The sequence below is a fragment of the Oncorhynchus keta genome, chromosome 36, assembly GCF_023373465.1.
Source record: "Oncorhynchus keta strain PuntledgeMale-10-30-2019 chromosome 36, Oket_V2, whole genome shotgun sequence".
Lineage (NCBI taxonomy): Eukaryota > Metazoa > Chordata > Actinopteri > Salmoniformes > Salmonidae > Oncorhynchus > Oncorhynchus keta.
In genome coordinates this window covers 11,955,956-11,969,532 of record NC_068456.1, presented here as the reverse complement: position 1 = coordinate 11,969,532, position 13,577 = coordinate 11,955,956, and positions in this window count along the sequence as shown.

Here is a 13,577-nt window from a genome sequence, read left to right as displayed (position 1 = left end):
GCACAGGACTTCTTTAAGGCATAAGGGCAGTGACTGTGCAGGCTCTTCTGGTTGACACTGAACAGGCCAGCAGCAAGTCAGCTCCAGCAGAGCACCATGGAAGGAAAGTCTTCTTCTGCAGAGTGAGTCTGATAGAACCTGCGCCACGTCCTTAACAGTGGTTTGGGGTGGTCGCAACTATTGTAACTGAGTCAATCATCTTCAGTAAGACCGCATGGGCATCAGGATTCATGGGGACGTGGGCATAATTTTCACTGTTGTCAATCCATTTCACAGCTGCCATACCAGTCATCACGACAGCAAGGGCACAGAGTCAAATAGTGTGTGATTTCTCCACACCATTCATACAGACCAGGGAGGTCTTCAGGGACACCAGTAGACTTATTGGGAATAGAGGGAGATCAAAAGTACTCCACTGTTCATCTTCAGCCCACCAATTCTTCTCCTAAAGGTAGAAGCGCATGACATCAACTGCCTTTAGTGACCTTTTCAGATAGCGCTTGCTGTATGTATGTAATTCCACTTTTTTTTTTGGTTCATCTTACATGAAGTCCAGAAGGAACCTTGCACCATTTTCTTCCAGCCACTCACACACCATACTTGCAGTGATCTTGTCTTTGCCATCTAAACCCCAAAACAACTCACCATGCCTCCAAGGAGCAATGTACCAGAAACACAACCTAGCTCAAGGTCATCCGGTAGAGCTCTGCCAGCATTTTCCACTGAATGTGGGGAGGTGTGGTGCAACTGACCAGAACTAGGCTAGGTTTCAAATAGAGGGTAAATTCAAAACAAAAGCACTTTTATTGCCAAGAAGGTTACAACCTAAATGTTCAGCAAACAGAGCTACCAATGCTCTGAGGTCTCTCTCTCTCTCTCTCTCTCTCTCTCTCTCTCTCTCTCTCTCTCTCTCTCTCTCTCTCTCTCTCTCTCTCTCTCTTGTACTTGATTGATGAATTAAGGTCACTAATTAGTAAAGAACTCCCCTCACTTGGTTGTCTAGGTCTTAATTGGAAGGATAAACCAAAAAACCCACAAACACTAGGCCCTCCATGGAATGAGTTTGACACCCCTGGAACAGATCCTGCTCTTGGAATTTAACCAGAACCTGTAATTGGAACTAGATTCCACTGGAGCCACAATTAATTTGTTGCTGTTTCAAGTCCATGATTTAAATAGAGGAAAATATGGCGGTTGTAGAAACAAAGGGAGATTTCTGCACCTCTCCAATAAACCACTCACTTCAATGGAGTGGAGGAAGCCTTTCTGCTCAGTCTGGAGGGCTGTTCAACTTTTAAATGTATTGCTCTCCCCCCCGAGAGCAATTTGGGAGAATAATGGTAAAGTCAGATTAATGGTGGCTTTTCTGGCACAAACACAATGGCGTCTTTGTGGTGATCTGCTTTAAGAGGCACTGTGTAATTATTTAATCTCAGGCTTAGTGACGTTCTCTGGTCCAACAGTTGTTTGGGAAAATATTTCAGTCTCAACCAAGCCAATCGGCATAGGTGTGCTCCCATTTTCTCTCTTTCAGACATTCCAGCAATGGTGATGGACTGAATCAAGATGTTTTATTTGTGTGCAGAAAGTAAAAGGCAGGTCCTCTGATCAAGGGGTTTTCAAACTTTTCAAACTTGCAACCAGGGACTCCCATCATATGTTCGTAAAAAAAGGTAATTCATCAGGTGAATAATAATTGCAAAGAGAAGTAATTAACATTTTAAAATCAATAGATTTGTTAGACAGTTTCATTACTTTGACCTCTACATTTAATTGGAAAATGATGTGTAAACATAGCATATTAGCTAGAAAGGTATCTTGCCGTTTTTTTGCTGTTGTAAAGCTAATTTCCAGCAATTCTACACAGTTTGGCATGGCTAATGTTGTGTTCCTCTGCTCAAACACAAAATCAATGGTCATGTGTCCTGAATGCCCCTTTTTATGTTTAATTCTACCTGACTGTCTAGCTTTTATTTGAGTGTTACTTCTCAAAGATGGTATTATTTAACATATATATATTTATAGTTCAATATCTTTTCTGCATGCTTTCCATCTGGTCGTTTAAGTTGACACTGAAACAGTTTTTCCATCCACTTAGATGGCCAGTGGTAATTTAGACAGGCCTACTGTGATCGGTGTTACCCTGCTTTGATAACCAACAACAGAAAGTCATTCTTATTACATTGGTAATTTCACTTCGCAGCATTTGAAGATTTTCTCATGGTCTGATATTGCAGTGCTTTGACATGTATCCATCAATCTGGTCACTTCTCTCTGCACACTGTACAGTATGTAAACCATTGGAGGGGGTGGGGCATTTAAATGGGGTACACCATTTGGTTCCCCCACTCCCCCTTAGCTTATTGACTCTTTATCTAAAGTTATTTTCCAATGTCTTCCATATTCCATGGTAACTAATGGAGCCAGAGTTCCCCATGCATCTACACCCACCTTCTCGCCATGAACAAGCTTATACACTAAACGGCACATAGGAAATGTGTCTGGATGTGTATGTTTGTGTTCCAATGAAACATGTACACAATATTCTGCTTTTGTTGGACGGCCAAAGCAATATCACTCGTGGGGTTTAAAAGTCATTTCTCAGTAGTAGTATAGAGCATCTTTTCATGAACATTGGCCTCCCCTCTTTTCACTGTGCCATTTTCTCATAACATGACGTCAGCGAAGCATGAGCCAAAAAAAATCGCTCGCGCCTTTAAAACTATGAGCCGTGTTTAACAAGGCAACAAACCTACAAGGGCTCCTTGTGAACGGGTCTGTGAACTGTCACCTTTGGATACACTGAGTGGATGGCGGGACCTCTGTCTGTCTTGGATCTCTTCTGCTTAACATTGGCTCCCTCTGGCTTGCTGTCTACTGTTCTAGACATGCTGTCTTTTCACATGGACTCTCTCCCCAGGACCAGCCGAAATGAGCAGAGGAAGGGATTCGTGATGAACTGTTGATTTGTCTAAACGTGATATTTTTGTGGAGCACTGGGAACCTGATAGGGCCGTTGTTAGCGTTTATTGGTTCCCTGTGGATGGCAGAGGTGCAGAGGTGCATGGAGAGGCCAATCCCATTCTTTAAAAGAAGTCAACTAATCCCCCTCGCCTTTAGGACCAGCCGCATATCCATATTTTTTGGGGGAAGCCGAGAAAGTTTTATATATATATATATATATATATATATATATATATATATATATATATATATATATATATATGACAAGGTTATATATAACCATAGTGAAGAGGCATGAATTTTGCGGAATGATTTTTCCAGATTTCAATAAGAGGTGGACGTTTTTCTCTCTTTGACAGAGGTGCAAAAGTTCAGTCCCTTTTTATTCTTCAACAGTTACAACCCCCCGAGTAAATCCTGTCCTCTGTTTGCATAATTGTAACTGAAAAAGTGTAAAAGTACATTTACAGAGAGCAAAATTGATTGACTGTTACTGCAAAGTATTAGTTTCCCCTCAAACATCAGGGAATGTGAATGTTTTGTGTCTTGAGCATTATGCGATTTATGACAGCCCTTCGGTGTGTGTGGTAGGGCAAGTTCTGTTGATAATGAAATTTGACCCTTTTTCTGCCTAAAATAGCATCGTTAAATTATCACCTGGCTGTGGCACACACCCTGTTGTGCTTTTGGCTATTGAAAGCAGTGCCCCCTACTGGTCCCTCCGACACCACTTCCAGCATCAACCTGTCCTGGATGATCTTTAATAAAAGTGCCGAACAACCATACCCAGCCCTGCTTTAAGATGCAACAGGATGAGAGCAAGGGTGTTCTTTTTCAGCATTAGCACTACCACGGTCCATTCAATAGCATGGCTCCAGACTTTCCACAGCACAAAGCTGACTTTTTCGAATGCTGCAAAGGTTCTCACCCTAAAATGTCCAATGAGACTGACCTCTGAATACTGGCTATATCTTACATAAGGCTAAAACAGACAGTGTCCTTACACTGCAGCCTATTCCATATCACCCTGTGGTTTCTCCTGTCTGGTCTAGTGTATTGGAAACTTTCTACTACCCTTACAGTACATTTCACATTTGTGGCGGCCACTTGTTTACAAGGGCAATTGGAGAAGCAGGGAATCCAGGAGATTGGCTCAGGAAGAGGGGGTTGGGAGGGTATTTTCAGCACCGGAATTCTGTGGGTTATTCCTGGATATATATCGCAGGACACGGATCATCTCAAGATGGTAACCCACCTGCCCACAGGCCTCTGATCCAGTGTACTCAACCGACACGAAAGGTCATGTGAATTTAGCCTCAAGCTAGGGATATGACAGCCTTTTTGAAGTTTTGAGTTATTGTGGATGGATATGAAAATGTCCCCCACCCCTAAAAAAAAAGTATGTGTTTTGGTTATTAGTTTTGTAGGAGAAGGTGACACTGAAACTCTCATTGTGCAGAGAGAACAAGCTTTGTGTCTGTTGTGGAGTTGAAGAAAGACATAACTATCACTCAAACCAAAGCTCATTGTCACTGGCGGTCGGTGCTGTTTAAGATGAGGGAGGACATTTATTATTTCATTTGCATGGCCTTATTTCTATTACAGCATATTGGATGGCTGTCATTCACATTCCATTCACCCAGTTCAACGTAACAGCGATAGGTTTAGGCTACTACATGATACTCAAATTTTCCCTATACCCATCATGAGGTTGCTACAACCTAGCCTATGGATGAAAGTTTACAGCGTAGGTGCACACAGGTCGAGACAGACAGTGACACATTCAATTCCGCCTTGCACACTTTTGCCTGCATCCAGCTGATATAGGATGTAATCATTATTCCAACAGTTGCAAACAAGAGTTTCTATTGGACAAATTCAGGTATGTTTATCCCTGTTTCGTTCCATTTGCTTCCATTTAAGAACCGTTTTTCATCTGAATTGGCGGAATGATAGTAGTAGTTAGTTAATAGAATTAACACGTTAGTAAACCCACTACAATCATGCAGTAACGTTACATTGTACAGTCAGTAAAGAGTGACAATAAATGAGTAAAACCAAAAAGCTTACCGTGACTTGGAAGTGTTTCAGTGTTGTCTGATAGTCATAGCCAGCTAGCTAACATAGCATCCCTTTGTTTGAGCAGGGTGTTTGAGTAGGCTAAACTAGCTAGCTGCATTTGCTAGCTAGGTAAGTGAAACTGAAAGTGAACAAAAGGGACAATCTCTCTATCTCTCTCTTGCTTCCCCTTCATTTTGGAAGAAATTAATTTGCTCAAAACTGTTCAACTATTGTCTTTCTCTCTTTTTGAATGAACAACTCACCACATTTTATGTGCTACGGTGCTAGCTAGCTGTAGCTTATGCTTTCAGTACTAGATTCCTTCTCTGATTCTGTGATTCGGTGGACAATTTCAGTTAATTCCTCAAAAGATCTGATAGGTTGGAGGATGTCCTCCGGACGTTGTCTTAGTTACTGTGTAAGGGGGTGGGAACCATAAGCCTCCTAGGTTTTGTATTGAAGTAAATGAGCTCAGAGGAGAACGGAAGCTAGCTGTCCTCCGGCTGCACCATGGTGCTACCCTACAGAGTACTGTAGACCTTCATTGCAAAAAGTGTGTTTTAATCAATTATTTGTTGCCATTTGAATATATTTAGTATAGTTTTATCTAAAAAGGATAACTTTTAAAATGTTTTCCTATTCTTATTTTTATGAAATTCACTGAGGAGGATGGTCCTCCCATTCCTCCTCCGAGGAGCCTCCACTGCCTAGTGTTGGGTAGATGCTTGCCCTCTGAACTATTTATTATAAGTGGTGAGGGACGGGGACACGCCCAAGAGATTGCATGTAGACATGCAACATTATACACTTCCGTTTCCGACCGCAACCAGCTTCTTACATAAGCAAGACAACAGGTGTCAGTCGCAGTTTGACAGCATTTAGCTCGACTGAAGAGAAGGTTGGTGCTTGGCTTGCTCGATATCATTGCATCGAAACAACTTCCTCTTTTATGTGTGTGTCTGTCTGTGTTGCATGTGTCGCCTTTGGCCCGTAGCGTGTAAAGCTTTGGCCTCAGCACCCCTGCATTGTATTACTGGAGTTGTGTGGGCGCCATCACATGGGCTATATTTGCAGTGCCATGCCTTTGTAACAATGTTGTCTGTAGATGTCCCAGAGCGGCCTGCCGACCTGGCCAACAGGATGTGATGGTGAGCCCAGAATGCTGCTTGAATCAGAGTCCATGCTTGCTTCCCCATGCTTACGTGCTGAGGGTTTAGGATTTTGCGTCTGGGGCTGCTCACCCCCACAATAATTATCGGAGCACCCCAAAATCTTTGCTCCGCCCATCAGTAACTCTGCCTTTGCTGGATGGGCGTGCTTTGGCGAGCATCCCATCTCTTAGCGTTGTGCACGAGCTTGCAACGCAATGCTTAATTTCTGTCTTTTTTAATAATTGAATTATTCCTTTTTTTGGCTGCATATTGAAGACTGACCAGCACTTCCACACACAGTTCAGCACAGTTTCTCTAGTTTCTAGTTTCATAAGCTGCCAATATCCCTTTCCAGGACATTCAGAGCTGCATATACACAGTCAGTACAGATCTAGAATGACTGCGCAATATGTGAAGATGTTGGCTTGGTATGAGTCGGCCCAGCCTGGGTAAAGGGATATTGCTTTAGTGGGTGTGGAGTGTAACCGGTGACTAACTGCCGGTTGTTTCTCAACCAGGGCGTCCTGGGTCGAGGGGAAAGAGAGGTCGCAATGGTGATCCAGGTAGGTTTACAGTACTGTACCTGCCCTCCACTGTCCATTAGACACCTATAGGCCTGTAACACAAAACAGGTGAAGAAACATCATAAGCACACTATATCCAATGAAAACAGCAATCTCTTCTCACATGTTACGCTGACAATGAGCTTGTTTGCGAAGGCAATATAAGAAGTGTGTGTATGTGTTTTTTGAGGAATATATTGTGGCGAGGATATTGGTGAATGTTCCACCAGATTGAGTTTAGTGTTTTGATTCTGCATTGTGATGCAGTGAAAGCAAAACGTGTCAGCCAGGAACGCGATGACCGCCCATTCTGGTGTAACCAAACATCTCCTGTGGGTTTTACCCATTCAGGTTTGAAATTCCTTGCACCTGGGTTGACTATAGCCGAGGGTAGCGTCCAAAATAGTCAGCAGAAGTTGAGACAGAATCCTCCTCAAATACTAGAAACAAAGCCTCACAAAAAACAGGAATGGAAAGGGTAATGCAGCCCCCAAAGGGAAAGTTTTGTCACCCCTGACCAGATCATCTGTTATTCCTGGATGTTATTGCTCATGTCAGACTGATCTCAGGCTTGTAGGAGAGGCCAGACAGTCTGCACTCCCTCTGTCCGTTTGGAGAGTCATTTGGGTAAGGGCGGCTACCTCTTTTAGGGCTGTTTGTCTTACGTCTGTGACAGCTACTTGCAGTATAATAAGTCAGGTTTAAAAGTGACCTTTAGACTCTGGCCTCCTTCATTACAGTGTGGCTCCATGTCGGGGTTCTCGGGATCCTGAGCCCCAGGATTCTGTCTCCTCCTCACTGAACAGAATACTTGTCGGGCTCCAGACCATTTAACAGACAAACCATCATGTGCCTACTTCCATTCCCATTTTTCACACTGTTTTTAATGCAAACAGTCTGGAAAACCCTCATTATCCATTTTTTTCTTCTTCCAGTTCAGGCATTTATTTTACTCATACAATCCTTAACTAGGACCGGACAAATATGCCACTGAGAAGATAATGCTGGTGATTTGATGTGACGTTAAAGGGAAGGGATTTGTCATCAGTGATTTTCCTCACTGTTCTGTGATTGATGTGACGCCATCCTTTGTGACCCTGTCTTGATTTTGCAGTAATTGATTCTGTCTGGTGACTGAGGTCTTTCTGATTAGCCTTCTGAAAGGTCAGCGGGGGGGTGCGTGGTCACAATGTAAGAAATATACCTGCTCCTAGGCTCTGATTACTAGTGGAACATTGCCTCTGTAGCTGCCATGTTTTTCTGATGAGAGTTTTCAAGGTTTATGTAACCGTTCAGACGGGGCTCATGGAGTACAACGTAGGAGTGAAATAAAATGTTAATTCAGGGAAGTATTTTCAAAGAACCAGTTTCCAGGATTTCGAGTAAGCATGGTGAGAAGAGAAACTCCATTGAAAGTGCTTTTTATTCCGGGAGAAAGGGTGTCTGTGGAGATGTCTCTCCGCAATGGAAAAAAGTCAATGCAATGAGTAGTGCATTAATCTTAACTGGGTGTGGAGGAAGCTCTTGAGGAGCGACGCCGGTTTGGCGTTGGGCTCAGGCTACAGGCGGTGTAGTGTCATTTGGCATCTTCCTGGCACCAGTTTCCTTCTCTCCATCCCTTTTCTCATCAATCCAGGAATTGGTAGGCAGACAATTTACAACACTGCCAGGGAGGGGAAATGTCTCAAGGCTAGGAATGACCATCTTATGGGAGGGCTGAGAGAGATTTTGGAATCAGGCTCCCCAAAATGAATATTTCGATTTATGCGCCAATTTTCTTGTTGTGACACATGGAAAATATGACCTGCCTATGTGTGCACAGGTCCCGTATCCACCAAGAGTCTCAGAGTAGGAGTGCTGATCTAGGATCAGCTTTGCATATTAGATCATAATGAATAAGATTGTACTACTCTGCTTCTACTCTGAGATGCTTTGTGGATACAGTACTCCCTTCTATGCCTTTTAAAGGTGGTTAGAGCTACACAAAGAGTTTGGAAGAACTTCTCACTGGTCTGATGAAGTCTTCTTTACCTTCACGGGGGCTGGACGAGACATCCACCTTTTGTCATTTGTGTTTTGTAGATGGACTTGGCGAAAACACCGTCTCATAATTAAATAGGCATGTTTGAGTCATGATATTTACTGTTCTATGAATCAGTCAATGGCAGGAAGGTTTTTAGGGTGAGGCATTGTACCGCTCCAGAACAAATCCAAATGCAGGCAGCCACTGTAAACTGAACTTCAGAACACTTGAAAAACTTTCCAATTCACATTGACTTAACTCAATTTGATCAATGTTTTTCTACACTGTGTGACTAATTGAAACTTTCTCCCTCTCTTTTGCAGGACCTCCTGTAAGTAGACCCGATGCCTTGTGTGACCATGCAGAGAGTGGTAAAGTGACTGTTTTTGTGTTTGGGAATGTTTGTACCATGGATAAGTCCTTGAACGTCCAGTGAAATCTCTGTTTGATAGCAACCCCCCCCCCCCCCCACACACACACACACATCTTCCATGGATGCACCCTTTTGGTGTTGCTGTGCGGTGTGTTTGCAGAGAGCTTGTAAAGAGTGGTGACATGATGATTTTCAAAGCATATCGTTGAGCACATCAAGGCAACTATTTAAACATGGTCATTATAGTTGCTCCTCCTTGCATTGTTTGTGGGGTGGAAAAGCTTTGCGTTCGTAAGTGAATCAGTTTTCCTTATTCAAACATACATGTGACGTCTCTCTCCTTTTAGTGCACGATAATTACATTATCAGGACTGCTAAGCATTTCACTGGTTCGGCTCAGTGGAATATCAAGTGGACTTGACATTATGAATAGCATTGTGGATTTTTTATTAGGCCCTTTAACTAAAAGTCACTCCTTGGAAAGTATGAATCATAGGACCACTGAGGAGTCTTTAACGGTGCTTCTGAAGTCAGGAGCCCAGGGGTTTTTTCCACTCCCAAACTCCACCTCCATGCCTCCATTTGAAACACTCAAAGAAGCTTTCTGATGTCTGAGAACATGTCTCCCCGGTATCCTGCCAATACTCCGGGATCCTTAGCCATGTCAGCCTTAGCCTAGCATCTCAGAGCTTACCTTCTGGTTCTGTGGGGGGACAGTACGGAACACCTTGGGCACGGCTGCGACCTGGTGCTAAGAGAGGGTGAAGGTCGTGGCCTAGCTTCGGGCCATGGCAGTGATTGATCAGTCAGCAGCAGCCAGGCAGGGATGGACATCCAGACCAGGGCCAGGTATAGCCAGAGACGGCCAGGCAGGCCAGGGAGGAGTGGGTTTGTGGGTTCCGGAAGAAGACACTCCCATCAGGTTGGCTGCGTTGCACATTTGATGAAAAGTTAATGCTTAGCTATTACATAATGACGAAGTTGGTAGCATGAGGATATACAGATTCACATTTCACTGGGTCGGCATTGCTGTCACTTATACTTTTATTACGTGAACAAAGGAAGGAACCTTTCCAAATTATTTAGTGGAAGTTTGAGTTCTGGTTGGAATCGTTTTGGAAGTTAAGTGTCATTATGTGCTTTTGTGTTAAACCTTTCCACTTGAAATGCATTAGCTATTCATACGATTATATAAAGAAGCACTTACACTACATGACCAAAAGTATGTGGACACCTGCTTGTCGAACATCTCATTCCAAAATCATGGGCATTAATATGGAGTTGGTCCCCCCTTTTCTGCTATAACAGCCTCCACTCATCTGGAAAGGCTTTCCACTAGATGTTGGAACATTGCTGCATGGACTTGCTTCCATTCAGCCACAAGCATTTGTGAGGTCGGGCACTGATGCTGGGCGATTAGGCCTGGCTCGCAGTTGGAATTCCAATTCATCCCAAAGGTGTACAATGGGGTTGAGGTTAGGGCTCTATGCAGTCGAGTCAAGTTCTTCCACACCAATCTCAACAAACCATTTCTGTATGGACCTCACTTTGTGAACAGGGGCATTGTTATGCTGAAACAGGAACGGGCCTTCCCCAAACTGTTGACACAAAGTTGGAAGCACAGAATTGTCTAGAATGCTGTAGTGTTAAGATTTCCCTTCACTGGATCTAAGGGGTCTATTTTTTTAACCAGGTAAGTTGACTGAACACATTCTAATTTACAGCAATGACCTGGGGAATAGTTACAGGGAGATGAGGGGGATGAATGAGCCAATTGGAAGCTGGGGATGATTAGGTGGACATGATGGTATGAGGGCCATACTGGGAATTTAGCCAGGAGACCCGGGTTAACACCCCTACTCTTATGATAAGTGCCATGGGATCTTTTAGAGAACACAGAGAGTCTGGACACCCGTCTAACATCCTATCCGATAGATGGCACTGTACACAGTGGGGAAATGGGATATTTTTTTAGACCAGGGTCAAGAGTGCCTCCTGTCTGGCCCCCCAACCCCACTTCCAGCAGCATCTGGTCTCCCATCCAGTGACCAACCAGGACTAACCCTGCTTAGCTTCAGAGGAAATCAAGCATCAGGATGCAGGGTGGTATGCTGCTGGCCTAGTCCAAACCATGAAACACAGCCCCAGACCATTATTCCTCCTCTACCAAAATGCACAGTTGGCACTATGCATTCGGGCAGGTAGCGTTCTCCGGGCGTCCGAAAAATCCCAGATTAATCCGTCGGACTGCCAGATGGTGAAGCGTGATTCTTCACTCCAGAGAACGCGTTTTCATAGCTCCAGAGTCCAATGGCGGCGTGCTTTATACCACTCCAGCCGACACTTGCCATTGTGCATGGTGATCTTACGTTTGTGTGTGGCTGCTCGGCCACGGAAACCCATTTCATGAAGCTCCCGAAAAATAGTTATTGTGCTGACGTTGCTTCCAGAGGCAGTTTGTAACTTGGTAGTTGTGTTGCAACTGAGAACAGAGGATTTTTACACACTACGTGCTTCAGCACTCGGCGGTCCCGTTCTGTGTGTTTGTGTGGCCTACCACTTCGCAGCTGAGCCATTGTTGCTCCTAGATGTTTCCACTTCACAATATCAGCACATACATTTGACCGCCGCAGCTATAGTGGGGTAGAAATGTGATGAACTGACTTGTTGGAAAGGTGGCATCCTATGAAGGCACCACATTGAAAGTAACTGAGCTAATCAGTAAGGCCATTCTACTGCCAATGTTTGTTTATGGATATTGCATGGCTGTGTGCTTGATTTTATACACTTGTCAGCTATGGGTGCTACGAATTAGCTACACATTAGCCGAATCCACTAATTTGAAGGGGTGTCCACATACTTTTGTATAGATAGTGTCGCTATACACAAGATCCAGAATTGCGCAGGTCTCCCGGAACTTTCACATAGTGTTTAAAACACTCTAAAACAATCAGAGTTGATGGGAAACACCTTTAGACTTAAATGAAACTAAACAGCTTAAACACTCTCCATCAAGCTCCACCGTTCTCAAGCTCAGATTCAGGTTCAACATTGCTCAACACACACAGTTGACCACTATAAAGTGTACATTTGTCTGAGAATAACATATTGTTAAAATTTAATTGCTAACAGGCCTGTTTTTTCAGACCCGTTTTTTAGCCTTTTCTGGCAGCCTTATGGTTAGATAACAATCAGCTTCAGATCGACAGTAAATCCTGCTGCTGCCAGTGTCTGAGGGAAGTAATGAAGTCCAAACCTCTCTCCCACACCTCAACCCTCACCACTAAGGTTACAGAAAGGCCCCAGGGGCCACGGAAGCCCCTAGCGGAGGCCCTCTCATTCGTCCACTAGCACCCGGCCCAAATGGGAGCCACATGTGCCAGGTTACTGCTTAATTCCAATGAGAGGTTTCTTCCGGAGGTAGGGCACCCCTGACCCCTGCAGACGGCCCCTAGAGGCCCTGTAGCAGGCAAGCAGACAGACACCCATGTGCAGTGTGTTCTCACTCAGTACTTGGCCCTGCACCTCACCTCAGCTCTGCCCCAGACCTCCAGGACCATGCAAGGTGCTCCACAGAAGCACCAATCATTAGGCTTTCTAACAGCAGCCACTTGATTCACTCCCCAGATCAATACAATGTTGCTCAACTAAAGAAGATGAAATAACATTCTGAGAGGCGATGGGGAGTGTGGTAGCATATCTTCCCTTTATGATTTTCGAATGGATTGTTGATGCAAGATGAATGACTTCCTGTCTGGAACTGTTGGCCAATAGTGGCCCACACACTCAGTATAGGAAGCAGACACAATCATGACTCTTGTTGGCTTTTCAGGGAAGAATAGAGTCAAAATGTCAGTCTGTAAGCCCAAAAACTCCTCCATAGAGATAACATACTCCTCTGTGGACAAACAATGGCCAGTGGCTTTGGGAAATGTCAAGGGTTCCTGTTCCGTCCGACCAGTAATTAGTGCTGTGTCCTTTGCTGAAACAACACAGACATAAGGACTCTTGATTTATGTTTCCGTAGCTCACTGAAAACAAAACACACAATATTGGAGGAAATGTTCCTTTGGCAATATTGAACACCGTATCGGACATCCTTATGTCTTTGTTGGTTGTTCAAGACGCTAAGCCTAAGGGGAACATTTGTTTTCCATTCAACTTAGCCACCAGATGAATAAAGAACTTGCATAGATGAATCCATGGCATGCCTTCTTACAAGACCTATCTTTGCATGCTTTTACATGCTGATTGAAATGCATTGAATTTATGGTATGTTCTTTAATGTTAATGAGAATCTACAGTATATTATAGATAATGAATACCTTAAACTTCAACTGCTATGGTTTATGATTCATCCTCAACTTAAATAAGCATGTTATCAGCTCTTTAACCTGTTCAACTCTGACGCCCTCTGGTGGCATTTTTTAAATGATGCATAA